The sequence below is a fragment of the Salmo salar genome, chromosome 23 (assembly GCF_965601325.2).
Source record: "Salmo salar chromosome 23, fSalSal1, whole genome shotgun sequence".
Lineage (NCBI taxonomy): Eukaryota > Metazoa > Chordata > Actinopteri > Salmoniformes > Salmonidae > Salmo > Salmo salar.
The window spans coordinates 13,751,096-13,776,856 of record NC_138313.1 but is presented as its reverse complement, the minus strand read 5'-3'; the positions used below and the strand labels follow the sequence as shown (position 1 = coordinate 13,776,856).

Sequence of the window (25,761 nt, the reverse complement as noted above, 5' to 3'; positions counted from 1 at the left end):
CAGACTTTTCAAGAGTCAGTTGAGAATTCTACCATGACCAGAGATTGCTGTCGACCTGGCAATCTCAAAAGAGATTTCTTCCTCACGGGGTTGCATACTTGTCAAAATGACTTGTTCAAAAGTTCCTGCATTGGCCGGGAATCGAACCCGGGCCTCCCGCGTGGCAGGCGAGAATTCTACCACTGAACAACCAATGCCTTGCAATGATGAAAAAAACCCCACGGCTAGATATCGTATCAAAAATCTTTAATTCTAAGCATATTTCCCGCTTTGTGGGCTCAGTGACATTGTACACCCTAATAAAATCAGTCTTTCCTCCCCGTCGGGGAATTGAACCCCGGTCTCCCGCGTGACAGGCGGGGATACTCACCACTATACTAACGAGGAGCAGGTGGGTTGGTTCTTTGAAAAAATGTGGAGCATTGGATACTATCCCTAAATTTGGAGAGTTGGGTGTTAACCCTTCCAACAAAAACATCTGTAGAGACTGAATGGTTAGAGCTAGAGACTACTATGACACATCTATGGAAAGCTGAGACCCTCACGGACACGTACATGTAGTCGATTTTGCTCTATACCGCTCACAAGCCACATAATAGTAGTTAGAAGGAGAGGTGTGTGTGGAAAATCCCAGGACATAGTCACAAAGGCCAAACTCAAGACAGTTGTCACTGACTTGTTGGATATTCGTTTCCCATTTAACAACTAAAGCCTTGCACAAAGTAAATCACCTCACACACTGGAAATCTACAATGTATTCACAAAAGTCTACTGAGAATGCATAAATGTCCAAACGGTAAGTGAGCCCAAACTCAGACTTTTCAAGAGTCAGTTGAGAATTCTACCATGACCAGAGATTGCTGTCGACCTGGCAATCTCAAAAGAGATTTCTTCCTCACGGGGTTGCATACTTGTCAAAATGACTTGTTCAAAAGTTCCTGCATTGGCCGGGAATCGAACCCGGGCCTCCCGCGTGGCAGGCGAGAATTCTACCACTGAACAACCAATGCCTTGCAATGATGAAAAAAACCCCACGGCTAGATATCGTATCAAAAATCTTTAATTCTAAGCATATTTCCCGCTTTGTGGGCTCAGTGACATTGTACACCCTAATAAAATCAGTCTTTCCTCCCCGTCGGGGAATTGAACCCCGGTCTCCCGCGTGACAGGCGGGGATACTCACCACTATACTAACGAGGAGCAGGTGGGTTGGTTCTTTGAAAAAATGTGGAGCATTGGATACTATCCCTAAATTTGGAGAGTTGGGTGTTAACCCTTCCAACAAAAACATCTGTAGAGACTGAATGGTTAGAGCTAGAGACTACTATGACACATCTATGGAAAGCTGAGACCCTCACGGACACGTACATGTAGTCGATTTTGCTCTATACCGCTCACAAGCCACATAATAGTAGTTAGAAGGAGAGGTGTGTGTGGAAAATCCCAGGACATAGTCACAAAGGCCAAACTCAAGACAGTTGTCACTGACTTGTTGGATATTCGTTTCCCATTTAACAACTAAAGCCTTGCACAAAGTAAATCACCTCACACACTGGAAATCTACAATGTATTCACAAAAGTCTACTGAGAATGCATAAATGTCCAAACGGTAAGTGAGCCCAAACTCAGACTTTTCAAGAGTCAGTTGAGAATTCTACCATGACCAGAGATTGCTGTCGACCTGGCAATCTCAAAAGAGATTTCTTCCTCACGGGGTTGCATACTTGTCAAAATGACTTGTTCAAAAGTTCCTGCATTGGCCGGGAATCGAACCCGGGCCTCCCGCGTGGCAGGCGAGAATTCTACCACTGAACAACCAATGCCTTGCAATGATGAAAAAAACCCCACGGCTAGATATCGTATCAAAAATCTTTAATTCTAAGCATATTTCCCGCTTTGTGGGCTCAGTGACATTGTACACCCTAATAAAATCAGTCTTTCCTCCCCGTCGGGGAATTGAACCCCGGTCTCCCGCGTGACAGGCGGGGATACTCACCACTATACTAACGAGGAGCAGGTGGGTTGGTTCTTTGAAAATATGTGGAGCATTGGATTACTATCCCTAAATTTGGAGAGTTGGGTGTTAACCCTTCCAACAAAAACATCTGTAGAGACTGAATGGTTAGAGCTAGAGACTACTATGACACATCTATGGAAAGCTGAGACCCTCACGGACACGTACATGTAGTCGATTTTGCTCTATACCGCTCACAAGCCACATAATAGTAGTTAGAAGGAGAGGTGTGTGTGGAAAATCCCAGGACATAGTCACAAAGGCCAAACTCAAGACAGTTGTCACTGACTTGTTGGATATTCGTTTCCCATTTAACAACTAAAGCCTTGCACAAAGTAAATCACCTCACACACTGGAAATCTACAATGGATTCACAAAAGTCTACTGAGAATGCATAAATGTCCAAACGGTAAGTGTGCCCAAACTCAGACTTTTCAAGAGTCAGTTGAGAATTCTACCATGACCAGAGATTGTTGTCGACCTGGCAATCTCAAAAGAGATTTCTTCCTCACGGGGTTGCATACTTGTCAAAATGACTTGTTCAAAAGTTCCTGCATTGGCCGGGAATCGAACCCGGGCCTCCCGCGTGGCAGGCGAGAATTCTACCACTGAACAACCAATGCCTTGCAATGATGAAAAAAAACCCACGGCTAGATATCGTATCAAAAATCTTTAATTCTAAGCATATTTCCCGCTTTGTGGGCTCAGTGACATTGTACACCCTAATAAAATCAGTCTTTCCCTCCCCGTCGGGGAATTGAACCCCGGTCTCCCGCGTGACAGGCGGGGATACTCACCACTATACTAACGAGGAGCAGGTGGGTTGGTTCTTTGAAAAAATGTGGAGCATTGGATACTATCCCTAAATTTGGAGAGTTGGGTGTTAAGCCTTCCAACAAAAACATCTGTAGAGACTGAATGGTTAGAGCTAGAGACTACTATGACACATCTATGGAAAGCTGAGACCCTCACGGACACGTACATGTAGTCGATTTTGCTCTATACCGCTCACAAGCCACATAATAGTAGTTAGAAGGAGAGGTGTGTGTGTAAAATCCCAGGACATAGTCACAAAGGCCAAACTCAAGACAGTTGTCACTGACTTGTTGGATATTCGTTTCCCATTTAACAACTAAAGCCTTGCACAAAGTAAATCACCTCACACACTGGAAATCTACAATGTATTCACAAAAGTCTACTGAGAATGCATAAATGTCCAAACGGTAAGTGAGCCCAAACTCAGACTTTTCAAGAGTCAGTTGAGAATTCTACCATGACCAGAGATTGCTGTCGACCTGGCAATCTCAAAAGAGATTTCTTCCTCACGGGGTTGCATACTTGTCAAAATGACTTGTTCAAAAGTTCCTGCATTGGCCGGGAATCGAACCCGGGCCTCCCGCGTGGCAGGCGAGAATTCTACCACTGAACAACCAATGCCTTGCAATGCTGAAAAAAAACCCACGGCTAGATATCGTATCAAAAATCTTTAATTCTAAGCATATTTCCCGCTTTGTGGGCTCAGTGACATTGTACACCCTAATAAAATCAGTCTTTCCCTCCCCGTCGGGGAATTGAACCCCGGTCTCCCGCGTGACAGGCGGGGATACTCACCACTATACTAACGAGGAGCAGGTGGGTTGGTTCTTTGAAAAAATGTGGAGCATTGGATACTATCCCTAAATTTGGAGAGTTGGGTGTTAAAACCTCTTGGGGCTAGGTGGGACGCTAGCGTGCCACCCGTGGTGCACTCCATCAACAGCAGGTGCATTTCAAGAGCGGCAAATTTGAATCCAAATAAATGTCAAAATTCAAATTTTTCAAAAATACAACTATGTTACACCATTTGAAAGATAAACATCTCCTTAATCTAACCACGTTTTACGATTTCAAAAAGGTTTTACGGCGAAAGCATAAATTTAGAGTATGTTAGGACAGTACATTTACAAGAGTTGTGTGTAATGTTTTGTCAAGTCAAAGACAGGGTCACCAAAACCATAAAACCAGCTAAAATGATACACTAACCTTTTACAATCTCCATCAGATGACACTCCTAGGACATTATGTTAGACAATGCATGCATTTTTAGTTCTATCAAGTTGATATTTATATCCAAAAACAGCGTTTTACTATGGCATTGATGTTGAGGAAATCGTTTCCCTCCAATAACCGGCAGTCAAGTCAGCGTCACAAATTAAATAATTAAAATTAGAAAACATTGGTAAAATATTATATTGTCATTTAAAGAATTATAGATTTACATCTTTTGAACGCAATCAACTTGCCAGATTTAAAAATAACCTTACTGGGAAATCACACTTTGCAATAATCTGAGCACTGTGCCCAGAAAAATACGCGTTGCGATACAGACTAGACGTCATGTTGGGGAGATATAAAATCGAAAATACTATGTAAATAATCCATTACCTTTGATTCTCTTCATCAGATGTCACTTCCAGGTATCACAGGTCCATAACGAATGTAGTTTTGTTCAAAAAAGCTCATCATTTATGTCCAAAAATCTCCGTCTCGTTAGCACATGATGTAAGCCAGCCGGACTTCTCGTCATGAACGAGGGGAAAAAATATATTTCCGTTCGTTCAAACATGTCTCCCGCGTCTCCCGCGTGACAGGCGGGGATACTCACCACTATACTAACGAGGAGCAAGTGGGTTGGTTCTTTGAAAAAATGTGGAGCATTGGATACTATCCCTAAATTTGGAGAGTTGGGTGTTAACCCTTCCAACAAAAACATCTGTAGAGACTGAATGGTTAGAGCTAGAGACTACTATGACACATCTATGGAAAGCTGAGACCCTCACGGACACGTACATGTAGTCGATTTTGCTCTATACCGCTCACAAGCCACATAATAGTAGTTAGAAGGAGAGGTGTGTGTGGAAAATCCCAGGACATAGTCACAAAGGCCAAACTCAAGACAGTTGTCACTGACTTGTTGGATATTCGTTTCCCATTTAACAACTAAAGCCTTGCACAAAGTAAATCACCTCACACACTGGAAATCTACAATGGATTCACAAAAGTCTACTGAGAATGCATAAATGTCCAAACGGTAAGTGAGCCCAAACTCAGACTTTTCAAGAGTCAGTTGAGAATTCTACCATGACCAGAGATTGTTGTCGACCTGGCAATCTCAAAAGAGATTTCTTCCTCACGGGGTTGCATACTTGTCAAAATGACTTGTTCAAAAGTTCCTGCATTGGCCGGGAATCGAACCCGGGCCTCCCGCGTGGCAGGCGAGAATTCTACCACTGAACAACCAATGCCTTGCAATGATGAAAAAAACCCCACGGCTAGATATCGTATCAAAAATCTTTAATTCTAAGCATATTTCCCGCTTTGTGGGCTCAGTGACATTGTACACCCTAATAAAATCAGTCTTTCCCTCCCCGTCGGGGAATTGAACCCCGGTCTCCCGCGTGACAGGCGGGGATACTCACCACTATACTAACGAGGAGCAGGTGGGTTGGTTCTTTGAAAAAATGTGGAGCATTGGATACTATCCCTAAATTTGGAGAGTTGGGTGTTAAGCCTTCCAACAAAAACATCTGTAGAGACTGAATGGTTAGAGCTAGAGACTACTATGACACATCTATGGAAAGCTGAGACCCTCACGGACACGTACATGTAGTCGATTTTGCTCTATACCGCTCACAAGCCACATAATAGTAGTTAGAAGGAGAGGTGTGTGTGTAAAATCCCAGGACATAGTCACAAAGGCCAAACTCAAGACAGTTGTCACTGACTTGTTGGATATTCGTTTCCCATTTAACAACTAAAGCCTTGCACAAAGTAAATCACCTCACACACTGGAAATCTACAATGTATTCACAAAAGTCTACTGAGAATGCATAAATGTCCAAACGGTAAGTGAGCCCAAACTCAGACTTTTCAAGAGTCAGTTGAGAATTCTACCATGACCAGAGATTGCTGTCGACCTGGCAATCTCAAAAGAGATTTCTTCCTCACGGGGTTGCATACTTGTCAAAATGACTTGTTCAAAAGTTCCTGCATTGGCCGGGAATCGAACCCGGGCCTCCCGCGTGGCAGGCGAGAATTCTACCACTGAACAACCAATGCCTTGCAATGCTGAAAAAAACCCCACGGCTAGATATCGTATCAAAAATCTTTAATTCTAAGCATATTTCCCGCTTTGTGGTCTCAGTGACATTGTACACCCTAATAAAATCAGTCTTTCCCTCCCCGTCGGGGAATTGAACCCCGGTCTCCCGCGTGACAGGCGGGGATACTCACCACTATACTAACGAGGAGCAGGTGGGTTGGTTCTTTGAAAAAATGTGGAGCATTGGATACTATCCCTAAATTTGGAGAGTTGGGTGTTAAAACCTCTTGGGGCTAGGTGGGACGCTAGCGTGCCACCCGTGGTGCACTCCATCAACAGCAGGTGCATTTCAAGAGCGGCAAATTTGAATCCAAATAAATGTCAAAATTCAAATTTTTCAAAAATACAACTATGTTACACCATTTGAAAGATAAACATCTCCTTAATCTAACCACGTTTTACGATTTCAAAAAGGTTTTACGGCGAAAGCATAAATTTAGAGTATGTTAGGACAGTACATTTACAAGAGTTGTGTGTAATGTTTTGTCAAGTCAAAGACAGGGTCACCAAAACCATAAAACCAGCTAAAATGATACACTAACCTTTTACAATCTCCATCAGATGACACTCCTAGGACATTATGTTAGACAATGCATGCATTTTTAGTTCTATCAAGTTGATATTTATATCCAAAAACAGCGTTTTACTATGGCATTGATGTTGAGGAAATCGTTTCCCTCCAATAACCGGCAGTCAAGTCAGCGTCACAAATTAAATAATTAAAATTAGAAAACATTGGTAAAATATTATATTGTCATTTAAAGAATTATAGATTTACATCTTTTGAACGCAATCAACTTGCCAGATTTAAAAATAACCTTACTGGGAAATCACACTTTGCAATAATCTGAGCACTGTGCCCAGAAAAATACGCGTTGCGATACAGACTAGACGTCATGTTGGGGAGATATAAAATCGAAAATACTATGTAAATAATCCATTACCTTTGATTCTCTTCATCAGATGTCACTTCCAGGTATCACAGGTCCATAACGAATGTAGTTTTGTTCAAAAAAGCTCATCATTTATGTCCAAAAATCTCCGTCTCGTTAGCACATGATGTAAGCCAGCCGGACTTCTCGTCATGAACGAGGGGAAAAAATATATTTCCGTTCGTTCAAACATGTCTCCCGCGTCTCCCGCGTGACAGGCGGGGATACTCACCACTATACTAACGAGGAGCAAGTGGGTTGGTTCTTTGAAAAAATGTGGAGCATTGGATACTATCCCTAAATTTGGAGAGTTGGGTGTTAACCCTTCCAACAAAAACATCTGTAGAGACTGAATGGTTAGAGCTAGAGACTACTATGACACATCTATGGAAAGCTGAGACCCTCACGGACACGTACATGTAGTCGATTTTGCTCTATACCGCTCACAAGCCACATAATAGTAGTTAGAAGGAGAGGTGTGTGTGGAAAATCCCAGGACATAGTCACAAAGGCCAAACTCAAGACAGTTGTCACTGACTTGTTGGATATTCGTTTCCCATTTAACAACTAAAGCCTTGCACAAAGTAAATCACCTCACACACTGGAAATCTACAATGGATTCACAAAAGTCTACTGAGAATGCATAAATGTCCAAACGGTAAGTGAGCCCAAACTCAGACTTTTCAAGAGTCAGTTGAGAATTCTACCATGACCAGAGATTGCTGTCGACCTGGCAATCTCAAAAGAGATTTCTTCCTCACGGGGTTGCATACTTGTCAAAATGACTTGTTCAAAAGTTCCTGCATTGGCCGGGAATCGAACCCGGGCCTCCCGCGTGGCAGGCGAGAATTCTACCACTGAACAACCAATGCCTTGCAATGCTGAAAAAAACCCCACGGCTAGATATCGTATCAAAAATCTTTAATTCTAAGCATATTTCCCGCTTTGTGGGCTCAGTGACATTGTACACCCTAATAAAATCAGTCTTTCCCTCCCCGTCGGGGAATTGAACCCCGGTCTCCCGCGTGACAGGCGGGGATACTCACCACTATACTAACAAGGAGCAGGTGGGTTGGTTGTTTGAAAAAATGTGGAGCATTGGATACTAACCCTAAATTAGGAGAGTTGGGTGTTAACCCTTCCAACAAAAACATCTGTAGAGACTGAATGGTTAGAGCTAGAGACTACTATGACACATCTATGGAAAGCTGAGACCCTCATGGACACGTACATGTAGTCGGTTTTGCTCTATACCGCTCACAAGCCACATAATAGTAGTTAGAAGGAGAGGTGTGTGTGGAAAATCCCAGGACATAGTCACAAAGGCCAAACTCAACACAGTTGTCACTGACTTGTTGGATATTCGCTTCCCATTTAACAACTAAAGCCTTGCACAAAGTAAATCACCTCACACACTGGAAATCTACAATGGATTCACAAAAGACTACTGAGAATGCATAAATGTCCAAACGGTAAGTGAACCCAAACTCAGACTTTTCAAGAGTCAGTTGAGAATTCTACCATGACCAGAGATTGCTGTCGACCTGGCAATCTCAAAAGAGATTTCTTCCTCACGGGATTGCATACTTGTCAAAATGACTTGTTCAAAAGTTCCTGCATTGGCCGGGAATCGAACCCGGGCCTCCCGCGTGGCAGGCGAGAATTCTACCACTGAACAACCAATGCCTTGCAATGCTGAAAAAAACCCCACGGCTAGATATCGTATCAAAAATCTTTAATTCTAAGCATATTTCCCGCTTTGTGGGCTCAGTGACATTGTACACCCTAATAAAATCAGTCTTTCCCTCCCCGTCGGGGAATTGAACCCCGGTCTCCCGCGTGACAGGCGGGGATACTCACCACTATACTAACGAGGAGCAGGTGGGTTGGTTCTTTGAAAAAATGTGGAGCATTGGATACTATCCCTAAATTTGGAGAGTTGGGTGTTAACCCTTCCAACAAAAACATCTGTAGAGACTGAATGGTTAGAGCTAGAGACTACTATGACACATCTATGGAAAGCTGAGACCCTCACGGACACGTACATGTAGTCGATTTTGCTCTATACCGCTCACAAGCCACATAATAGTAGTTAGAAGGAGAGGTGTGTGTGTAAAATCCCAGGACATAGTCACAAAGGCCAAACTCAAGACAGTTGTCACTGACTTGTTGGATATTCGTTTCCCATTTAACAACTAAAGCCTTGCACAAAGTAAATCACCTCACACACTGGAAATCTACAATGTATTCACAAAAGTCTACTGAGAATGCATAAATGTCCAAACGGTAAGTGAGCCCAAACTCAGACTTTTCAAGAGTCAGTTGAGAATTCTACCATGACCAGAGATTGCTGTCGACCTGGCAATCTCAAAAGAGATTTCTTCCTCACGGGGTTGCATACTTGTCAAAATGACTTGTTCAAAAGTTCCTGCATTGGCCGGGAATCGAACCCGGGCCTCCCGCGTGGCAGGCGAGAATTCTACCACTGAACAACCAATGCCTTGCAATGCTGAAAAAAACCCCACGGCTAGATATCGTATCAAAAATCTTTAATTCTAAGCATATTTCCCGCTTTGTGGGCTCAGTGACATTGTACACCCTAATAAAATCAGTCTTTCCCTCCCCGTCGGGGAATTGAACCCCGGTCTCCCGCGTGACAGGCGGGGATACTCACCACTATACTAACGAGGAGCAGGTGGGTTGGTTCTTTGAAAAAATGTGGAGCATTGGATACTATCCCTAAATTTGGAGAGTTGGGTGTTAAAACCTCTTGGGGCTAGGTGGGACGCTAGCGTGCCACCCGTGGTGCACTCCATCAACAGCAGGTGCATTTCAAGAGCGGCAAATTTGAATCCAAATAAATGTCAAAATTCAAATTTTTCAAAAATACAACTATGTTACACCATTTGAAAGATAAACATCTCCTTAATCTAACCACGTTTTACGATTTCAAAAAGGTTTTACGGCGAAAGCATAAATTTAGAGTATGTTAGGACAGTACATTTACAAGAGTTGTGTGTAATGTTTTGTCAAGTCAAAGACAGGGTCACCAAAACCATAAAACCAGCTAAAATGATACACTAACCTTTTACAATCTCCATCAGATGACACTCCTAGGACATTATGTTAGACAATGCATGCATTTTTAGTTCTATCAAGTTGATATTTATATCCAAAAACAGCGTTTTACTATGGCATTGATGTTGAGGAAATCGTTTCCCTCCAATAACCGGCAGTCAAGTCAGCGTCACAAATTAAATAATTAAAATTAGAAAACATTGGTAAAATATTATATTGTCATTTAAAGAATTATAGATTTACATCTTTTGAACGCAATCAACTTGCCAGATTTAAAAATAACCTTACTGGGAAATCACACTTTGCAATAATCTGAGCACTGTGCCCAGAAAAATACGCGTTGCGATACAGACTAGACGTCATGTTGGGGAGATATAAAATCGAAAATACTATGTAAATAATCCATTACCTTTGATTCTCTTCATCAGATGTCACTTCCAGGTATCACAGGTCCATAACGAATGTAGTTTTGTTCAAAAAAGCTCATCATTTATGTCCAAAAATCTCCGTCTCGTTAGCACATGATGTAAGCCAGCCGGACTTCTCGTCATGAACGAGGGGAAAAAATATATTTCCGTTCGTTCAAACATGTCTCCCGCGTCTCCCGCGTGACAGGCGGGGATACTCACCACTATACTAACGAGGAGCAGGTGGGTTGGTTCTTTGAAAAAATGTGGAGCATTGGATACTATCCCTAAATTTGGAGAGTTGGGTGTTAAGCCTTCCAACAAAAACATCTGTAGAGACTGAATGGTTAGAGCTAGAGACTACTATGACACATCTATGGAAAGCTGAGACCCTCACGGACACGTACATGTAGTCGATTTTGCTCTATACCGCTCACAAGCCACATAATAGTAGTTAGAAGGAGAGGTGTGTGTGTAAAATCCCAGGACATAGTCACAAAGGCCAAACTCAAGACAGTTGTCACTGACTTGTTGGATATTCGTTTCCCATTTAACAACTAAAGCCTTGCACAAAGTAAATCACCTCACACACTGGAAATCTACAATGTATTCACAAAAGTCTACTGAGAATGCATAAATGTCCAAACGGTAAGTGAGCCCAAACTCAGACTTTTCAAGAGTCAGTTGAGAATTCTACCATGACCAGAGATTGCTGTCGACCTGGCAATCTCAAAAGAGATTTCTTCCTCACGGGGTTGCATACTTGTCAAAATGACTTGTTCAAAAGTTCCTGCATTGGCCGGGAATCGAACCCGGGCCTCCCGCGTGGCAGGCGAGAATTCTACCACTGAACAACCAATGCCTTGCAATGCTGAAAAAAACCCCACGGCTAGATATCGTATCAAAAATCTTTAATTCTAAGCATATTTCCCGCTTTGTGGTCTCAGTGACATTGTACACCCTAATAAAATCAGTCTTTCCCTCCCCGTCGGGGAATTGAACCCCGGTCTCCCGCGTGACAGGCGGGGATACTCACCACTATACTAACGAGGAGCAGGTGGGTTGGTTCTTTGAAAAAATGTGGAGCATTGGATACTATCCCTAAATTTGGAGAGTTGGGTGTTAAAACCTCTTGGGGCTAGGTGGGACGCTAGCGTGCCACCCGTGGTGCACTCCATCAACAGCAGGTGCATTTCAAGAGCGGCAAATTTGAATCCAAATAAATGTCAAAATTCAAATTTTTCAAAAATACAACTATGTTACACCATTTGAAAGATAAACATCTCCTTAATCTAACCACGTTTTACGATTTCAAAAAGGTTTTACGGCGAAAGCATAAATTTAGAGTATGTTAGGACAGTACATTTACAAGAGTTGTGTGTAATGTTTTGTCAAGTCAAAGACAGGGTCACCAAAACCATAAAACCAGCTAAAATGATACACTAACCTTTTACAATCTCCATCAGATGACACTCCTAGGACATTATGTTAGACAATGCATGCATTTTTAGTTCTATCAAGTTGATATTTATATCCAAAAACAGCGTTTTACTATGGCATTGATGTTGAGGAAATCGTTTCCCTCCAATAACCGGCAGTCAAGTCAGCGTCACAAATTAAATAATTAAAATTAGAAAACATTGGTAAAATATTATATTGTCATTTAAAGAATTATAGATTTACATCTTTTGAACGCAATCAACTTGCCAGATTTAAAAATAACCTTACTGGGAAATCACACTTTGCAATAATCTGAGCACTGTGCCCAGAAAAATACGCGTTGCGATACAGACTAGACGTCATGTTGGGGAGATATAAAATCGAAAATACTATGTAAATAATCCATTACCTTTGATTCTCTTCATCAGATGTCACTTCCAGGTATCACAGGTCCATAACGAATGTAGTTTTGTTCAAAAAAGCTCATCATTTATGTCCAAAAATCTCCGTCTCGTTAGCACATGATGTAAGCCAGCCGGACTTCTCGTCATGAACGAGGGGAAAAAATATATTTCCGTTCGTTCAAACATGTCTCCCGCGTCTCCCGCGTGACAGGCGGGGATACTCACCACTATACTAACGAGGAGCAGGTGGGTTGGTTCTTTGAAAAAATGTGGAGCATTGGATACTATCCCTAAATTTGGAGAGTTGGGTGTTAAGCCTTCCAACAAAAACATCTGTAGAGACTGAATGGTTAGAGCTAGAGACTACTATGACACATCTATGGAAAGCTGAGACCCTCACGGACACGTACATGTAGTCGATTTTGCTCTATACCGCTCACAAGCCACATAATAGTAGTTAGAAGGAGAGGTGTGTGTGTAAAATCCCAGGACATAGTCACAAAGGCCAAACTCAAGACAGTTGTCACTGACTTGTTGGATATTCGTTTCCCATTTAACAACTAAAGCCTTGCACAAAGTAAATCACCTCACACACTGGAAATCTACAATGTATTCACAAAAGTCTACTGAGAATGCATAAATGTCCAAACGGTAAGTGAGCCCAAACTCAGACTTTTCAAGAGTCAGTTGAGAATTCTACCATGACCAGAGATTGCTGTCGACCTGGCAATCTCAAAAGAGATTTCTTCCTCACGGGGTTGCATACTTGTCAAAATGACTTGTTCAAAAGTTCCTGCATTGGCCGGGAATCGAACCCGGGCCTCCCGCGTGGCAGGCGAGAATTCTACCACTGAACAACCAATGCCTTGCAATGCTGAAAAAAACCCCACGGCTAGATATCGTATCAAAAATCTTTAATTCTAAGCATATTTCCCGCTTTGTGGTCTCAGTGACATTGTACACCCTAATAAAATCAGTCTTTCCCTCCCCGTCGGGGAATTGAACCCCGGTCTCCCGCGTGACAGGCGGGGATACTCACCACTATACTAACGAGGAGCAGGTGGGTTGGTTCTTTGAAAAAATGTGGAGCATTGGATACTATCCCTAAATTTGGAGAGTTGGGTGTTAAAACCTCTTGGGGCTAGGTGGGACGCTAGCGTGCCACCCGTGGTGCACTCCATCAACAGCAGGTGCATTTCAAGAGCGGCAAATTTGAATCCAAATAAATGTCAAAATTCAAATTTTTCAAAAATACAACTATGTTACACCATTTGAAAGATAAACATCTCCTTAATCTAACCACGTTTTACGATTTCAAAAAGGTTTTACGGCGAAAGCATAAATTTAGAGTATGTTAGGACAGTACATTTACAAGAGTTGTGTGTAATGTTTTGTCAAGTCAAAGACAGGGTCACCAAAACCATAAAACCAGCTAAAATGATACACTAACCTTTTACAATCTCCATCAGATGACACTCCTAGGACATTATGTTAGACAATGCATGCATTTTTAGTTCTATCAAGTTGATATTTATATCCAAAAACAGCGTTTTACTATGGCATTGATGTTGAGGAAATCGTTTCCCTCCAATAACCGGCAGTCAAGTCAGCGTCACAAATTAAATAATTAAAATTAGAAAACATTGGTAAAATATTATATTGTCATTTAAAGAATTATAGATTTACATCTTTTGAACGCAATCAACTTGCCAGATTTAAAAATAACCTTACTGGGAAATCACACTTTGCAATAATCTGAGCACTGTGCCCAGAAAAATACGCGTTGCGATACAGACTAGACGTCATGTTGGGGAGATATAAAATCGAAAATACTATGTAAATAATCCATTACCTTTGATTCTCTTCATCAGATGTCACTTCCAGGTATCACAGGTCCATAACGAATGTAGTTTTGTTCAAAAAAGCTCATCATTTATGTCCAAAAATCTCCGTCTCGTTAGCACATGATGTAAGCCAGCCGGACTTCTCGTCATGAACGAGGGGAAAAAATATATTTCCGTTCGTTCAAACATGTCTCCCGCGTCTCCCGCGTGACAGGCGGGGATACTCACCACTATACTAACGAGGAGCAAGTGGGTTGGTTCTTTGAAAAAATGTGGAGCATTGGATACTATCCCTAAATTTGGAGAGTTGGGTGTTAACCCTTCCAACAAAAACATCTGTAGAGACTGAATGGTTAGAGCTAGAGACTACTATGACACATCTATGGAAAGCTGAGACCCTCACGGACACGTACATGTAGTCGATTTTGCTCTATACCGCTCACAAGCCACATAATAGTAGTTAGAAGGAGAGGTGTGTGTGGAAAATCCCAGGACATAGTCACAAAGGCCAAACTCAAGACAGTTGTCACTGACTTGTTGGATATTCGTTTCCCATTTAACAACTAAAGCCTTGCACAAAGTAAATCACCTCACACACTGGAAATCTACAATGGATTCACAAAAGTCTACTGAGAATGCATAAATGTCCAAACGGTAAGTGAGCCCAAACTCAGACTTTTCAAGAGTCAGTTGAGAATTCTACCATGACCAGAGATTGCTGTCGACCTGGCAATCTCAAAAGAGATTTCTTCCTCACGGGGTTGCATACTTGTCAAAATGACTTGTTCAAAAGTTCCTGCATTGGCCGGGAATCGAACCCGGGCCTCCCGCGTGGCAGGCGAGAATTCTACCACTGAACAACCAATGCCTTGCAATGCTGAAAAAAACCCCACGGCTAGATATCGTATCAAAAATCTTTAATTCTAAGCATATTTCCCGCTTTGTGGGCTCAGTGACATTGTACACCCTAATAAAATCAGTCTTTCCCTCCCCGTCGGGGAATTGAACCCCGGTCTCCCGCGTGACAGGCGGGGATACTCACCACTATACTAACAAGGAGCAGGTGGGTTGGTTGTTTGAAAAAATGTGGAGCATTGGATACTAACCCTAAATTAGGAGAGTTGGGTGTTAACCCTTCCAACAAAAACATCTGTAGAGACTGAATGGTTAGAGCTAGAGACTACTATGACACATCTATGGAAAGCTGAGACCCTCATGGACACGTACATGTAGTCGGTTTTGCTCTATACCGCTCACAAGCCACATAATAGTAGTTAGAAGGAGAGGTGTGTGTGGAAAATCCCAGGACATAGTCACAAAGGCCAAACTCAACACAGTTGTCACTGACTTGTTGGATATTCGCTTCCCATTTAACAACTAAAGCCTTGCACAAAGTAAATCACCTCACACACTGGAAATCTACAATGGATTCACAAAAGACTACTGAGAATGCATAAATGTCCAAACGGTAAGTGAACCCAAACTCAGACTTTTCAAGAGTCAGTTGAGAATTCTACCATGACCAGAGATTGCTGTCGACCTGGCAATCTCAAAAGAGATTTCTTCCTCACGGGATTGCATACTTGTCAAAATGACTTGTTCAAAAGTTCCTGCATTGGCCGGGAATCGAACCCGGGCCTCCCGCGTGGCAGGCGAGAATTCTACCACTGAACAACCAATGCCTTGCAATGCTGAAAAAAACCCCACGGCTAGATATCGTATCAAAAATCTTTAATTCTAAGCATATTTCCCGCTTTGTGGGCTCAGTGACATTGTACACCCTAATAAAATCAGTCTTTCCCTCCCCGTCGGGGAATTGAACCCCGGTCTCCCGCGTGACAGGCGGGGATACTCACCACTATACTAACGAGGAGCAGGTGGGTTGGTTCTTTGAAAAAATGTGGAGCATTGGATACTATCCCTAAATTTGGAGAGTTGGGTGTTAACCCTTCCAACAAAAACATCTGTAGAGACTGAATGGTTAGAGCTAGAGACTACTATGACACATCTATGGAAAGCTGAGACCCTCATGGACACGTACATGTAGTCGATTTTGCTCTATACCGCTCACAAGCCACATAATAGTAGTTAGAAGGAGAGGTGTGTGTGGAAAATCCCAGGACATAGTCACAAAGGCCAAACTCAACACAGTTGTCACTGACTTGTTGGATATTCGCTTCCCATTTAACAACTAAAGCCTTGCACAAAGTAAATCACCTCACACACTGGAAATCTACAATGGATTCACAAAAGTCTACTGAGAATGCATAAATGTCCCAACGGTAAGTGAGCCCAAACTCAGACTTTTCAAGAGTCAGTTGAGAATTCTACCATGACCAGAGATTGCTGTCGACCTGGCAATCTCAAAAGAGATTTCTTCCTCACGGGGTTGCATACTTGTCAAAATGACTTGTTCAAAAGTTCCTGCATTGGCCGGGAATCGAACCCGGGCCTCCCGCGTGGCAGGCGAGAATTCTACCACTGAACAACCAATGCCTTGCAATGCTGAAAAAAACCCCACGGCTAGATATCGTATCAAAAATCTTTAATTCTAAGCATATTTCCCGCTTTGTGGGCTCAGTGACATTGTACACCCTAATAAAATCAGTCTTTCCCTCCCCGTCGGGGAATTGAACCCCGGTCTCCCGCGTGACAGGCGGGGATACTCACCACTATACTAACGAGGAGCAGGTGGGTTGGTTCTTTGAAAAAATGTGGAGCATTGGATACTATCCCTAAATTTGGAGAGTTGGGTGTTAACCCTTCCAACAAAAACATCTGTAGAGACTGAATGGTTAGAGCTAGAGACTACTATGACACATCTATGGAAAGCTGAGACCCTCATGGACACGTACATGTAGTCGATTTTGCTCTATACCGCTCACAAGCCACATAATAGTAGTTAGAAGGAGAGGTGTGTGTGGAAAATCCCAGGACATAGTCACAAAGGCCAAACTCAACACAGTTGTCACTGACTTGTTGGATATTCGCTTCCCATTTAACAACTAAAGCCTTGCACAAAGTAAATCACCTCACACACTGGAAATCTACAATGGATTCACAAAAGTCTACTGAGAATGCATAAATGTCCAAACGGTAAGTGAACCCAAACTCAGACTTTTCAAGAGTCAGTTGAGAATTCTACCATGACCAGAGATTGCTGTCGACCTGGCAATCTCAAAAGAGATTTCTTCCTCACGGGATTGCATACTTGTCAAAATGACTTGTTCAAAAGTTCCTGCATTGGCCGGGAATCGAACCCGGGCCTCCCGCGTGGCAGGCGAGAATTCTACCACTGAACAACCAATGCCTTGCAATGCTGAAAAAAACCCCACGGCTAGATATCGTATCAAAAATCTTTAATTCTAAGCATATTTCCCGCTTTGTGGGCTCAGTGACATTGTACACCCTAATAAAATCAGTCTTTCCCTCCCCGTCGGGGAATTGAACCCCGGTCTCCCGCGTGACAGGCGGGGATACTCACCACTATACTAACGAGGAGCAGGTGGGTTGGTTCTTTGAAAAAATGTGGAGCATTGGATACTATCCCTAAATTTGGAGAGTTGGGTGTTAACCCTTCCAACAAAAACATCTGTAGAGACTGAATGGTTAGAGCTAGAGACTACTATGACACATCTATGGAAAGCTGAGACCCTCACGGACACGTACATGTAGTCGATTTTGCTCTATACCGCTCACAAGCCACATAATAGTAGTTAGAAGGAGAGGTGTGTGTGGAAAATCCCAGGACATAGTCACAAAGGCCAAACTCAACACAGTTGTCACTGACTTGTTGGATATTGGTTTCCCATTTAACAACTAAAGCCTTGCACAAAGTAAATCACCTCACACACTGGAAATCTACAATGGATTCACAAAAGACTACTGAGAATGCATAAATGTCCAAACGGTAAGTGAACCCAAACTCAGACTTTTCAAGAGTCAGTTGAGAATTCTACCATGACCAGAGATTGCTGTCGACCTGGCAATCTCAAAAGAGATTTCTTCCTCACGGGATTGCATACTTGTCAAAATGACTTGTTCAAAAGTTCCTGCATTGGCCGGGAATCGAACCCGGGCCTCCCGCGTGGCAGGCGAGAATTCTACCACTGAACAACCAATGCCTTGCAATGCTGAAAAAAACCCCACGGCTAGATATCGTATCAAAAATCTTTAATTCTAAGCATATTTCCCGCTTTGTGGGCTCAGTGACATTGTACACCCTAATAAAATCAGTCTTTCCCTCCCCGTCGGGGAATTGAACCCCGGTCTCCCGCGTGACAGGCGGGGATACTCACCACTATACTAACGAGGAGCAGGTGGGTTGGTTCTTTGAAAAAATGTGGAGCATTGGATACTATCCCTAAATTTGGAGAGTTGGGTGTTAACCCTTCCAACAAAAACATCTGTAGAGACTGAATGGTTAGAGCTAGAGACTACTATGACACATCTATGGAAAGCTGAGACCCTCATGGACACGTACATGTAGTCGATTTTGCTCTATACCGCTCACAAGCCACATAATAGTAGTTAGAAGGAGAGGTGTGTGTGGAAAATCCCAGGACATAGTCACAAAGGCCAAACTCAACACAGTTGTCACTGACTTGTTGGATATTCGCTTCCCATTTAACAACTAAAGCCTTGCACAAAGTAAATCACCTCACACACTGGAAATCTACAATGGATTCACAAAAGTCTACTGAGAATGCATAAATGTCCAAACGGTAAGTGAACCCAAACTCAGACTTTTCAAGAGTCAGTTGAGAATTCTACCATGACCAGAGATTGCTGTCGACCTGGCAATCTCAAAAGAGATTTCTTCCTCACGGGATTGCATACTTGTCAAAATGACTTGTTCAAAAGTTCCTGCATTGGCCGGGAATCGAACCCGGGCCTCCCGCGTGGCAGGCGAGAATTCTACCACTGAACAACCAATGCCTTGCAATGCTGAAAAAAACCCCACGGCTAGATATCGTATCAAAAATCTTTAATTCTAAGCATATTTCCCGCTTTGTGGGCTCAGTGACATTGTACACCCTAATAAAATCAGTCTTTCCCTCCCCGTCGGGGAATTGAACCCCGGTCTCCCGCGTGACAGGCGGGGATACTCACCACTATACTAACGAGGAGCAGGTGGGTTGGTTCTTTGAAAAAATGTGGAGCATTGGATACTATCCCTAAATTTGGAGAGTTGGGTGTTAACCCTTCCAACAAAAACATCTGTAGAGACTGAATGGTTAGAGCTAGAGACTACTATGACACATCTATGGAAAGCTGAGACCCTCACGGACACGTACATGTAGTCGATTTTGCTCTATACCGCTCACAAGCCACATAATAGTAGTTAGAAGGAGAGGTGTGTGTGGAAAATCCCAGGACATAGTCACAAAGGCCAAACTCAACACAGTTGTCACTGACTTGTTGGATATTGGTTTCCCATTTAACAACTAAAGCCTTGCACAAAGTAAATCACCTCACACACTGGAAATCTACAATGGATTCACAAAAGACTACTGAGAATGCATAAATGTCCAAACGGTAAGTGAACCCAAACTCAGACTTTTCAAGAGTCAGTTGAGAATTCTACCATGACCAGAGATTGCTGTCGACCTGGCAATCTCAAAAGAGATTTCTTCCTCACGGGATTGCATACTTGTCAAAATGACTTGTTCAAAAGTTCCTGCATTGGCCGGGAATCGAACCCGGGCCTCCCGCGTGGCAGGCGAGAATTCTACCACTGAACAACCAATGCCTTGCAATGCTGAAAAAAACCCCACGGCTAGATATCGTATCAAAAATCTTTAATTCTAAGCATATTTCCCGCTTTGTGGGCTCAGTGACATTGTACACCCTAATAAAATCAGTCTTTCCCTCCCCGTCGGGGAATTGAACCCCGGTCTCCCGCGTGACAGGCGGGGATACTCACCACTATACTAACGAGGAGCAGGTGGGTTGGTTCTTTGAAAAAATGTGGAGCATTGGATACTATCCCTAAATTTGGAGAGTTGGGTGTTAACCCTTCCAACAAAAACATCTGTAGAGACTGAATGGTTAGAGCTAGAGACTACTATGACACATCTATGGAAAGCTGAGACCCTCATGGACACGTACATGTAGTCGATTTTGCTCTATACCGCTCACAAGCCACATAATAGTAGTTAGAAGGAGAGGTGTGTGTGGAAAATCCCAGGACATAGTCACAAAGGCCAAACTCAACACAGTTGTCACTGACTTGTTGGATATTCGCTTCCCATTTAACAACTAAAGCCTTGCACAAAGTAAATCACCTCACACACTGGAAATCTACAATGGATTCACAAAAGTCTACTGAGAATGCATAAATGTCCCAACGGTAAGTGAGCCCAAACTCAGACTTTTCAAGAGTCAGTTGAGAATTCTACCATGACCAGAGATTGCTGTCGACCTGGCAATCTCAAAAGAGATTTCTTCCTCACGGGGTTGCATACTTGTCAAAATGACTTGTTCAAAAGTTCCTGCATTGGCCGGGAATCGAACCCGGGCCTCCCGCGTGGCAGGCGAGAATTCTACCACTGAACAACCAATGCCTTGCAATGCTGAAAAAAACCCCACGGCTAGATATCGTATCAAAAATCTTTAATTCTAAGCATATTTCCCGCTTTGTGGGCTCAGTGACATTGTACACCCTAATAAAATCAGTCTTTCCCTCCCCGTCGGGGAATTGAACCCCGGTCTCCCGCGTGACAGGCGGGGATACTCACCACTATACTAACGAGGAGCAGGTGGGTTGGTTCTTTGAAAAAATGTGGAGCATTGGATACTATCCCTAAATTTGGAGAGTTGGGTGTTAACCCTTCCAACAAAAACATCTGTAGAGACTGAATGGTTAGAGCTAGAGACTACTATGACACATCTATGGAAAGCTGAGACCCTCACGGACACGTACATGTAGTCGATTTTGCTCTATACCGCTCACAAGCCACATAATAGTAGTTAGAAGGAGAGGTGTGTGTGGAAAATCCCAGGACATAGTCACAAAGGCCAAACTCAACACAGTTGTCACTGACTTGTTGGATATTGGTTTCCCATTTAACAACTAAAGCCTTGCACAAAGTAAATCACCTCACACACTGGAAATCTACAATGGATTCACAAAAGACTACTGAGAATGCATAAATGTCCAAACGGTAAGTGAACCCAAACTCAGACTTTTCAAGAGTCAGTTGAGAATTCTACCATGACCAGAGATTGCTGTCGACCTGGCAATCTCAAAAGAGATTTCTTCCTCACGGGATTGCATACTTGTCAAAATGACTTGTTCAAAAGTTCCTGCATTGGCCGGGAATCGAACCCGGGCCTCCCGCGTGGCAGGCGAGAATTCTACCACTGAACAACCAATGCCTTGCAATGCTGAAAAAAACCCCACGGCTAGATATCGTATCAAAAATCTTTAATTCTAAGCATATTTCCCGCTTTGTGGGCTCAGTGACATTGTACACCCTAATAAAATCAGGCTTTCCCTCCCCGTCGGGGAATTGAACCCCGGTCTCCCGCGTGACAGGCGGGGATACTCACCACTATACTAACGAGGAGCAGGTGGGTTGGTTCTTTGAAAAAATGTGGAGCATTGGATACTATCCCTAAATTTGGAGAGTTGGGTGTTAACCCTTCCAACAAAAACATCTGTAGAGACTGAATGGTTAGAGCTAGAGACTACTATGACACATCTATGGAAAGCTGAGACCCTCATGGACACGTACATGTAGTCGATTTTGCTCTATACCGCTCACAAGCCACATAATAGTAGTTAGAAGGAGAGGTGTGTGTGGAAAATCCCAGGACATAGTCACAAAGGCCAAACTCAACACAGTTGTCACTGACTTGTTGGATATTCGCTTCCCATTTAACAACTAAAGCCTTGCACAAAGTAAATCACCTCACACACTGGAAATCTACAATGGATTCACAAAAGTCTACTGAGAATGCATAAATGTCCAAACGGTAAGTGAACCCAAACTCAGACTTTTCAAGAGTCAGTTGAGAATTCTACCATGACCAGAGATTGCTGTCGACCTGGCAATCTCAAAAGAGATTTCTTCCTCACGGGATTGCATACTTGTCAAAATGACTTGTTCAAAAGTTCCTGCATTGGCCGGGAATCGAACCCGGGCCTCCCGCGTGGCAGGCGAGAATTCTACCACTGAACAACCAATGCCTTGCAATGCTGAAAAAAAACCCACGGCTAGATATCGTATCAAAAATCTTTAATTCTAAGCATATTTCCCGCTTTGTGGGCTCAGTGACATTGTACACCCTAATAAAATCAGTCTTTCCCTCCCCGTCGGGGAATTGAACCCCGGTCTCCCGCGTGACAGGCGGGGATACTCACCACTATACTAACAAGGAGCAGGTGGGTTGGTTCTTTGAAAAAATGTGGAGCATTGGATACTATCCCTAAATTTGGAGAGTTGGGTGTTAACCCTTCCAACAAAAACATCTGTAGAGACTGAATGGTTAGAGCTAGAGACTACTATGACACATCTATGGAAAGCTGAGACCCTCATGGACACGTACATGTAGTCGATTTTGCTCTATACCGCTCACAAGCCACATAATAGTAGTTAGAAGGAGAGGTGTGTGTGGAAAATCCCAGGACATAGTCACAAAGGCCAAACTCAACACAGTTGTCACTGACTTGTTGGATATTCGCTTCCCATTTAACAACTAAAGCCTTGCACAAAGTAAATCACCTCACACACTGGAAATCTACAATGGATTCACAAAAGTCTACTGAGAATGCATAAATGTCCAAACGGTAAGTGAACCCAAACTCAGACTTTTCAAGAGTCAGTTGAGAATTCTACCATGACCAGAGATTGCTGTCGACCTGGCAATCTCAAAAGAGATTTCTTCCTCACGGGATTGCATACTTGTCAAAATGACTTGTTCAAAAGTTCCTGCATTGGCCGGGAATCGAACCCGGGCCTCCCGCGTGGCAGGCGAGAATTCTACCACTGAACAACCAATGCCTTGCAATGCTGAAAAAAACCCCACGGCTAGATATCGTATCAAAAATCTTTAATTCTAAGCATATTTCCCGCTTTGTGGGCTCAGTGACATTGTACACCCTAATAAAATCAGTCTTTCCCTCCCCGTCGGGGAATTGAACCCCGGTCTCCCGCGTGACAGGCGGGGATACTCACCACTATACTAACGAGGAGCAGGTGGGTTGGTTCTTTGAAAAAATGTGGAGCATTGGATACTATCCCTAAATTTGGAGAGTTGGGTGTTAACCCTTCCAACAAAAACATCTGTAGAGACTGAATGGTTAGAGCTAGAGACTACTATGACACATCTATGGAAAGCTGAGACCCTCACGGACACGTACATGTAGTCGATTTTGCTCTATACCGCTCACAAGCCACATAATAGTAGTTAGAAGGAGAGGTGTGTGTGGAAAATCCCAGGACATAGTCACAAAGGCCAAACTCAACACAGTTGTCACTGACTTGTTGGATATTGGTTTCCCATTTAACAACTAAAGCCTTGCACAAAGTAAATCACCTCACACACTGGAAATCTACAATGGATTCACAAAAGACTACTGAGAATGCATAAATGTCCAAACGGTAAGTGAACCCAAACTCAGACTTTTCAAGAGTCAGTTGAGAATTCTACCATGACCAGAGATTGCTGTCGACCTGGCAATCTCAAAAGAGATTTCTTCCTCACGGGATTGCATACTTGTCAAAATGACTTGTTCAAAAGTTCCTGCATTGGCCGGGAATCGAACCCGGGCCTCCCGCGTGGCAGGCGAGAATTCTACCACTGAACAACCAATGCCTTGCAATGCTGAAAAAAACCCCACGGCTAGATATCGTATCAAAAATCTTTAATTCTAAGCATATTTCCCGCTTTGTGGGCTCAGTGACATTGTACACCCTAATAAAATCAGTCTTTCCCTCCCCGTCGGGGAATTGAACCCCGGTCTCCCGCGTGACAGGCGGGGATACTCACCACTATACTAACGAGGAGCAGGTGGGTTGGTTCTTTGAAAAAATGTGGAGCATTGGATACTATCCCTAAATTTGGAGAGTTGGGTGTTAACCCTTCCAACAAAAACATCTGTAGAGACTGAATGGTTAGAGCTAGAGACTACTATGACACATCTATGGAAAGCTGAGACCCTCATGGACACGTACATGTAGTCGATTTTGCTCTATACCGCTCACAAGCCACATAATAGTAGTTAGAAGGAGAGGTGTGTGTGGAAAATCCCAGGACATAGTCACAAAGGCCAAACTCAACACAGTTGTCACTGACTTGTTGGATATTCGCTTCCCATTTAACAACTAAAGCCTTGCACAAAGTAAATCACCTCACACACTGGAAATCTACAATGGATTCACAAAAGTCTACTGAGAATGCATAAATGTCCCAACGGTAAGTGAGCCCAAACTCAGACTTTTCAAGAGTCAGTTGAGAATTCTACCATGACCAGAGATTGCTGTCGACCTGGCAATCTCAAAAGAGATTTCTTCCTCACGGGGTTGCATACTTGTCAAAATGACTTGTTCAAAAGTTCCTGCATTGGCCGGGAATCGAACCCGGGCCTCCCGCGTGGCAGGCGAGAATTCTACCACTGAACAACCAATGCCTTGCAATGCTGAAAAAAACCCCACGGCTAGATATCGTATCAAAAATCTTTAATTCTAAGCATATTTCCCGCTTTGTGGGCTCAGTGACATTGTACACCCTAATAAAATCAGTCTTTCCCTCCCCGTCGGGGAATTGAACCCCGGTCTCCCGCGTGACAGGCGGGGATACTCACCACTATACTAACGAGGAGCAGGTGGGTTGGTTCTTTGAAAAAATGTGGAGCATTGGATACTATCCCTAAATTTGGAGAGTTGGGTGTTAACCCTTCCAACAAAAACATCTGTAGAGACTGAATGGTTAGAGCTAGAGACTACTATGACACATCTATGGAAAGCTGAGACCCTCACGGACACGTACATGTAGTCGATTTTGCTCTATACCGCTCACAAGCCACATAATAGTAGTTAGAAGGAGAGGTGTGTGTGGAAAATCCCAGGACATAGTCACAAAGGCCAAACTCAACACAGTTGTCACTGACTTGTTGGATATTGGTTTCCCATTTAACAACTAAAGCCTTGCACAAAGTAAATCACCTCACACACTGGAAATCTACAATGGATTCACAAAAGACTACTGAGAATGCATAAATGTCCAAACGGTAAGTGAACCCAAACTCAGACTTTTCAAGAGTCAGTTGAGAATTCTACCATGACCAGAGATTGCTGTCGACCTGGCAATCTCAAAAGAGATTTCTTCCTCACGGGATTGCATACTTGTCAAAATGACTTGTTCAAAAGTTCCTGCATTGGCCGGGAATCGAACCCGGGCCTCCCGCGTGGCAGGCGAGAATTCTACCACTGAACAACCAATGCCTTGCAATGCTGAAAAAAACCCCACGGCTAGATATCGTATCAAAAATCTTT

The 25,761-nt window shown here is 43.1% G+C and overlaps 48 non-coding genes across 48 annotated transcripts; all 48 read right to left on the bottom strand.

The window, feature by feature from the left end:
- Nucleotides 1-126: 126 nt before the first annotated feature.
- On the bottom strand, nt 127-197 carry trnag-gcc (transfer RNA glycine (anticodon GCC)). Its single transcript has one exon. It is a non-coding gene; the product is annotated as a tRNA-Gly (tRNA).
- A 118-nt stretch (nt 198-315) lies between these two features.
- On the bottom strand, nt 316-387 carry trnad-guc (transfer RNA aspartic acid (anticodon GUC)). Its single transcript has one exon. It is a non-coding gene; the product is annotated as a tRNA-Asp (tRNA).
- Nucleotides 388-939: 552 nt separating this feature from the next.
- trnag-gcc (transfer RNA glycine (anticodon GCC)) lies at nt 940-1,010 on the bottom strand. Its single transcript has one exon. It is a non-coding gene; the product is annotated as a tRNA-Gly (tRNA).
- Nucleotides 1,011-1,128: 118 nt separating this feature from the next.
- trnad-guc (transfer RNA aspartic acid (anticodon GUC)) lies at nt 1,129-1,200 on the bottom strand. Its single transcript has one exon. It is a non-coding gene; the product is annotated as a tRNA-Asp (tRNA).
- Nucleotides 1,201-1,752: 552 nt separating this feature from the next.
- On the bottom strand, nt 1,753-1,823 carry trnag-gcc (transfer RNA glycine (anticodon GCC)). The gene has a single exon. It is a non-coding gene; the product is annotated as a tRNA-Gly (tRNA).
- A 118-nt stretch (nt 1,824-1,941) lies between these two features.
- trnad-guc (transfer RNA aspartic acid (anticodon GUC)) lies at nt 1,942-2,013 on the bottom strand. Its single transcript has one exon. It is a non-coding gene; the product is annotated as a tRNA-Asp (tRNA).
- A 553-nt stretch (nt 2,014-2,566) lies between these two features.
- On the bottom strand, nt 2,567-2,637 carry trnag-gcc (transfer RNA glycine (anticodon GCC)). The gene has a single exon. It is a non-coding gene; the product is annotated as a tRNA-Gly (tRNA).
- A 119-nt stretch (nt 2,638-2,756) lies between these two features.
- On the bottom strand, nt 2,757-2,828 carry trnad-guc (transfer RNA aspartic acid (anticodon GUC)). Its single transcript has one exon. It is a non-coding gene; the product is annotated as a tRNA-Asp (tRNA).
- Nucleotides 2,829-3,380: 552 nt separating this feature from the next.
- Nucleotides 3,381-3,451, bottom strand: trnag-gcc (transfer RNA glycine (anticodon GCC)). Its single transcript has one exon. It is a non-coding gene; the product is annotated as a tRNA-Gly (tRNA).
- A 119-nt stretch (nt 3,452-3,570) lies between these two features.
- trnad-guc (transfer RNA aspartic acid (anticodon GUC)) lies at nt 3,571-3,642 on the bottom strand. Its single transcript has one exon. It is a non-coding gene; the product is annotated as a tRNA-Asp (tRNA).
- Nucleotides 3,643-5,227: 1,585 nt separating this feature from the next.
- On the bottom strand, nt 5,228-5,298 carry trnag-gcc (transfer RNA glycine (anticodon GCC)). Its single transcript has one exon. It is a non-coding gene; the product is annotated as a tRNA-Gly (tRNA).
- Nucleotides 5,299-5,417: 119 nt separating this feature from the next.
- trnad-guc (transfer RNA aspartic acid (anticodon GUC)) lies at nt 5,418-5,489 on the bottom strand. Its single transcript has one exon. It is a non-coding gene; the product is annotated as a tRNA-Asp (tRNA).
- Nucleotides 5,490-6,041: 552 nt separating this feature from the next.
- Nucleotides 6,042-6,112, bottom strand: trnag-gcc (transfer RNA glycine (anticodon GCC)). The gene has a single exon. It is a non-coding gene; the product is annotated as a tRNA-Gly (tRNA).
- Nucleotides 6,113-6,231: 119 nt separating this feature from the next.
- trnad-guc (transfer RNA aspartic acid (anticodon GUC)) lies at nt 6,232-6,303 on the bottom strand. Its single transcript has one exon. It is a non-coding gene; the product is annotated as a tRNA-Asp (tRNA).
- A 1,585-nt stretch (nt 6,304-7,888) lies between these two features.
- trnag-gcc (transfer RNA glycine (anticodon GCC)) lies at nt 7,889-7,959 on the bottom strand. The gene has a single exon. It is a non-coding gene; the product is annotated as a tRNA-Gly (tRNA).
- Nucleotides 7,960-8,702: 743 nt separating this feature from the next.
- Nucleotides 8,703-8,773, bottom strand: trnag-gcc (transfer RNA glycine (anticodon GCC)). The gene has a single exon. It is a non-coding gene; the product is annotated as a tRNA-Gly (tRNA).
- Nucleotides 8,774-8,892: 119 nt separating this feature from the next.
- On the bottom strand, nt 8,893-8,964 carry trnad-guc (transfer RNA aspartic acid (anticodon GUC)). The gene has a single exon. It is a non-coding gene; the product is annotated as a tRNA-Asp (tRNA).
- Nucleotides 8,965-9,516: 552 nt separating this feature from the next.
- On the bottom strand, nt 9,517-9,587 carry trnag-gcc (transfer RNA glycine (anticodon GCC)). The gene has a single exon. It is a non-coding gene; the product is annotated as a tRNA-Gly (tRNA).
- A 119-nt stretch (nt 9,588-9,706) lies between these two features.
- On the bottom strand, nt 9,707-9,778 carry trnad-guc (transfer RNA aspartic acid (anticodon GUC)). The gene has a single exon. It is a non-coding gene; the product is annotated as a tRNA-Asp (tRNA).
- Nucleotides 9,779-11,363: 1,585 nt separating this feature from the next.
- trnag-gcc (transfer RNA glycine (anticodon GCC)) lies at nt 11,364-11,434 on the bottom strand. Its single transcript has one exon. It is a non-coding gene; the product is annotated as a tRNA-Gly (tRNA).
- A 119-nt stretch (nt 11,435-11,553) lies between these two features.
- On the bottom strand, nt 11,554-11,625 carry trnad-guc (transfer RNA aspartic acid (anticodon GUC)). Its single transcript has one exon. It is a non-coding gene; the product is annotated as a tRNA-Asp (tRNA).
- Nucleotides 11,626-13,210: 1,585 nt separating this feature from the next.
- trnag-gcc (transfer RNA glycine (anticodon GCC)) lies at nt 13,211-13,281 on the bottom strand. Its single transcript has one exon. It is a non-coding gene; the product is annotated as a tRNA-Gly (tRNA).
- A 119-nt stretch (nt 13,282-13,400) lies between these two features.
- trnad-guc (transfer RNA aspartic acid (anticodon GUC)) lies at nt 13,401-13,472 on the bottom strand. The gene has a single exon. It is a non-coding gene; the product is annotated as a tRNA-Asp (tRNA).
- Nucleotides 13,473-15,057: 1,585 nt separating this feature from the next.
- trnag-gcc (transfer RNA glycine (anticodon GCC)) lies at nt 15,058-15,128 on the bottom strand. The gene has a single exon. It is a non-coding gene; the product is annotated as a tRNA-Gly (tRNA).
- Nucleotides 15,129-15,871: 743 nt separating this feature from the next.
- On the bottom strand, nt 15,872-15,942 carry trnag-gcc (transfer RNA glycine (anticodon GCC)). Its single transcript has one exon. It is a non-coding gene; the product is annotated as a tRNA-Gly (tRNA).
- Nucleotides 15,943-16,061: 119 nt separating this feature from the next.
- Nucleotides 16,062-16,133, bottom strand: trnad-guc (transfer RNA aspartic acid (anticodon GUC)). The gene has a single exon. It is a non-coding gene; the product is annotated as a tRNA-Asp (tRNA).
- A 552-nt stretch (nt 16,134-16,685) lies between these two features.
- trnag-gcc (transfer RNA glycine (anticodon GCC)) lies at nt 16,686-16,756 on the bottom strand. Its single transcript has one exon. It is a non-coding gene; the product is annotated as a tRNA-Gly (tRNA).
- Nucleotides 16,757-16,875: 119 nt separating this feature from the next.
- On the bottom strand, nt 16,876-16,947 carry trnad-guc (transfer RNA aspartic acid (anticodon GUC)). The gene has a single exon. It is a non-coding gene; the product is annotated as a tRNA-Asp (tRNA).
- Nucleotides 16,948-17,499: 552 nt separating this feature from the next.
- Nucleotides 17,500-17,570, bottom strand: trnag-gcc (transfer RNA glycine (anticodon GCC)). The gene has a single exon. It is a non-coding gene; the product is annotated as a tRNA-Gly (tRNA).
- A 119-nt stretch (nt 17,571-17,689) lies between these two features.
- trnad-guc (transfer RNA aspartic acid (anticodon GUC)) lies at nt 17,690-17,761 on the bottom strand. Its single transcript has one exon. It is a non-coding gene; the product is annotated as a tRNA-Asp (tRNA).
- A 552-nt stretch (nt 17,762-18,313) lies between these two features.
- trnag-gcc (transfer RNA glycine (anticodon GCC)) lies at nt 18,314-18,384 on the bottom strand. The gene has a single exon. It is a non-coding gene; the product is annotated as a tRNA-Gly (tRNA).
- Nucleotides 18,385-18,503: 119 nt separating this feature from the next.
- On the bottom strand, nt 18,504-18,575 carry trnad-guc (transfer RNA aspartic acid (anticodon GUC)). The gene has a single exon. It is a non-coding gene; the product is annotated as a tRNA-Asp (tRNA).
- Nucleotides 18,576-19,127: 552 nt separating this feature from the next.
- On the bottom strand, nt 19,128-19,198 carry trnag-gcc (transfer RNA glycine (anticodon GCC)). Its single transcript has one exon. It is a non-coding gene; the product is annotated as a tRNA-Gly (tRNA).
- Nucleotides 19,199-19,317: 119 nt separating this feature from the next.
- trnad-guc (transfer RNA aspartic acid (anticodon GUC)) lies at nt 19,318-19,389 on the bottom strand. Its single transcript has one exon. It is a non-coding gene; the product is annotated as a tRNA-Asp (tRNA).
- Nucleotides 19,390-19,941: 552 nt separating this feature from the next.
- trnag-gcc (transfer RNA glycine (anticodon GCC)) lies at nt 19,942-20,012 on the bottom strand. The gene has a single exon. It is a non-coding gene; the product is annotated as a tRNA-Gly (tRNA).
- A 119-nt stretch (nt 20,013-20,131) lies between these two features.
- Nucleotides 20,132-20,203, bottom strand: trnad-guc (transfer RNA aspartic acid (anticodon GUC)). The gene has a single exon. It is a non-coding gene; the product is annotated as a tRNA-Asp (tRNA).
- A 552-nt stretch (nt 20,204-20,755) lies between these two features.
- On the bottom strand, nt 20,756-20,826 carry trnag-gcc (transfer RNA glycine (anticodon GCC)). The gene has a single exon. It is a non-coding gene; the product is annotated as a tRNA-Gly (tRNA).
- Nucleotides 20,827-20,945: 119 nt separating this feature from the next.
- trnad-guc (transfer RNA aspartic acid (anticodon GUC)) lies at nt 20,946-21,017 on the bottom strand. The gene has a single exon. It is a non-coding gene; the product is annotated as a tRNA-Asp (tRNA).
- Nucleotides 21,018-21,569: 552 nt separating this feature from the next.
- trnag-gcc (transfer RNA glycine (anticodon GCC)) lies at nt 21,570-21,640 on the bottom strand. Its single transcript has one exon. It is a non-coding gene; the product is annotated as a tRNA-Gly (tRNA).
- Nucleotides 21,641-21,759: 119 nt separating this feature from the next.
- trnad-guc (transfer RNA aspartic acid (anticodon GUC)) lies at nt 21,760-21,831 on the bottom strand. The gene has a single exon. It is a non-coding gene; the product is annotated as a tRNA-Asp (tRNA).
- Nucleotides 21,832-22,383: 552 nt separating this feature from the next.
- On the bottom strand, nt 22,384-22,454 carry trnag-gcc (transfer RNA glycine (anticodon GCC)). Its single transcript has one exon. It is a non-coding gene; the product is annotated as a tRNA-Gly (tRNA).
- Nucleotides 22,455-23,197: 743 nt separating this feature from the next.
- On the bottom strand, nt 23,198-23,268 carry trnag-gcc (transfer RNA glycine (anticodon GCC)). The gene has a single exon. It is a non-coding gene; the product is annotated as a tRNA-Gly (tRNA).
- A 119-nt stretch (nt 23,269-23,387) lies between these two features.
- trnad-guc (transfer RNA aspartic acid (anticodon GUC)) lies at nt 23,388-23,459 on the bottom strand. The gene has a single exon. It is a non-coding gene; the product is annotated as a tRNA-Asp (tRNA).
- A 552-nt stretch (nt 23,460-24,011) lies between these two features.
- trnag-gcc (transfer RNA glycine (anticodon GCC)) lies at nt 24,012-24,082 on the bottom strand. Its single transcript has one exon. It is a non-coding gene; the product is annotated as a tRNA-Gly (tRNA).
- A 119-nt stretch (nt 24,083-24,201) lies between these two features.
- On the bottom strand, nt 24,202-24,273 carry trnad-guc (transfer RNA aspartic acid (anticodon GUC)). Its single transcript has one exon. It is a non-coding gene; the product is annotated as a tRNA-Asp (tRNA).
- Nucleotides 24,274-24,825: 552 nt separating this feature from the next.
- Nucleotides 24,826-24,896, bottom strand: trnag-gcc (transfer RNA glycine (anticodon GCC)). Its single transcript has one exon. It is a non-coding gene; the product is annotated as a tRNA-Gly (tRNA).
- A 119-nt stretch (nt 24,897-25,015) lies between these two features.
- Nucleotides 25,016-25,087, bottom strand: trnad-guc (transfer RNA aspartic acid (anticodon GUC)). Its single transcript has one exon. It is a non-coding gene; the product is annotated as a tRNA-Asp (tRNA).
- A 552-nt stretch (nt 25,088-25,639) lies between these two features.
- On the bottom strand, nt 25,640-25,710 carry trnag-gcc (transfer RNA glycine (anticodon GCC)). The gene has a single exon. It is a non-coding gene; the product is annotated as a tRNA-Gly (tRNA).
- Between the last annotated feature and the right edge of the window lie 51 nt (nt 25,711-25,761).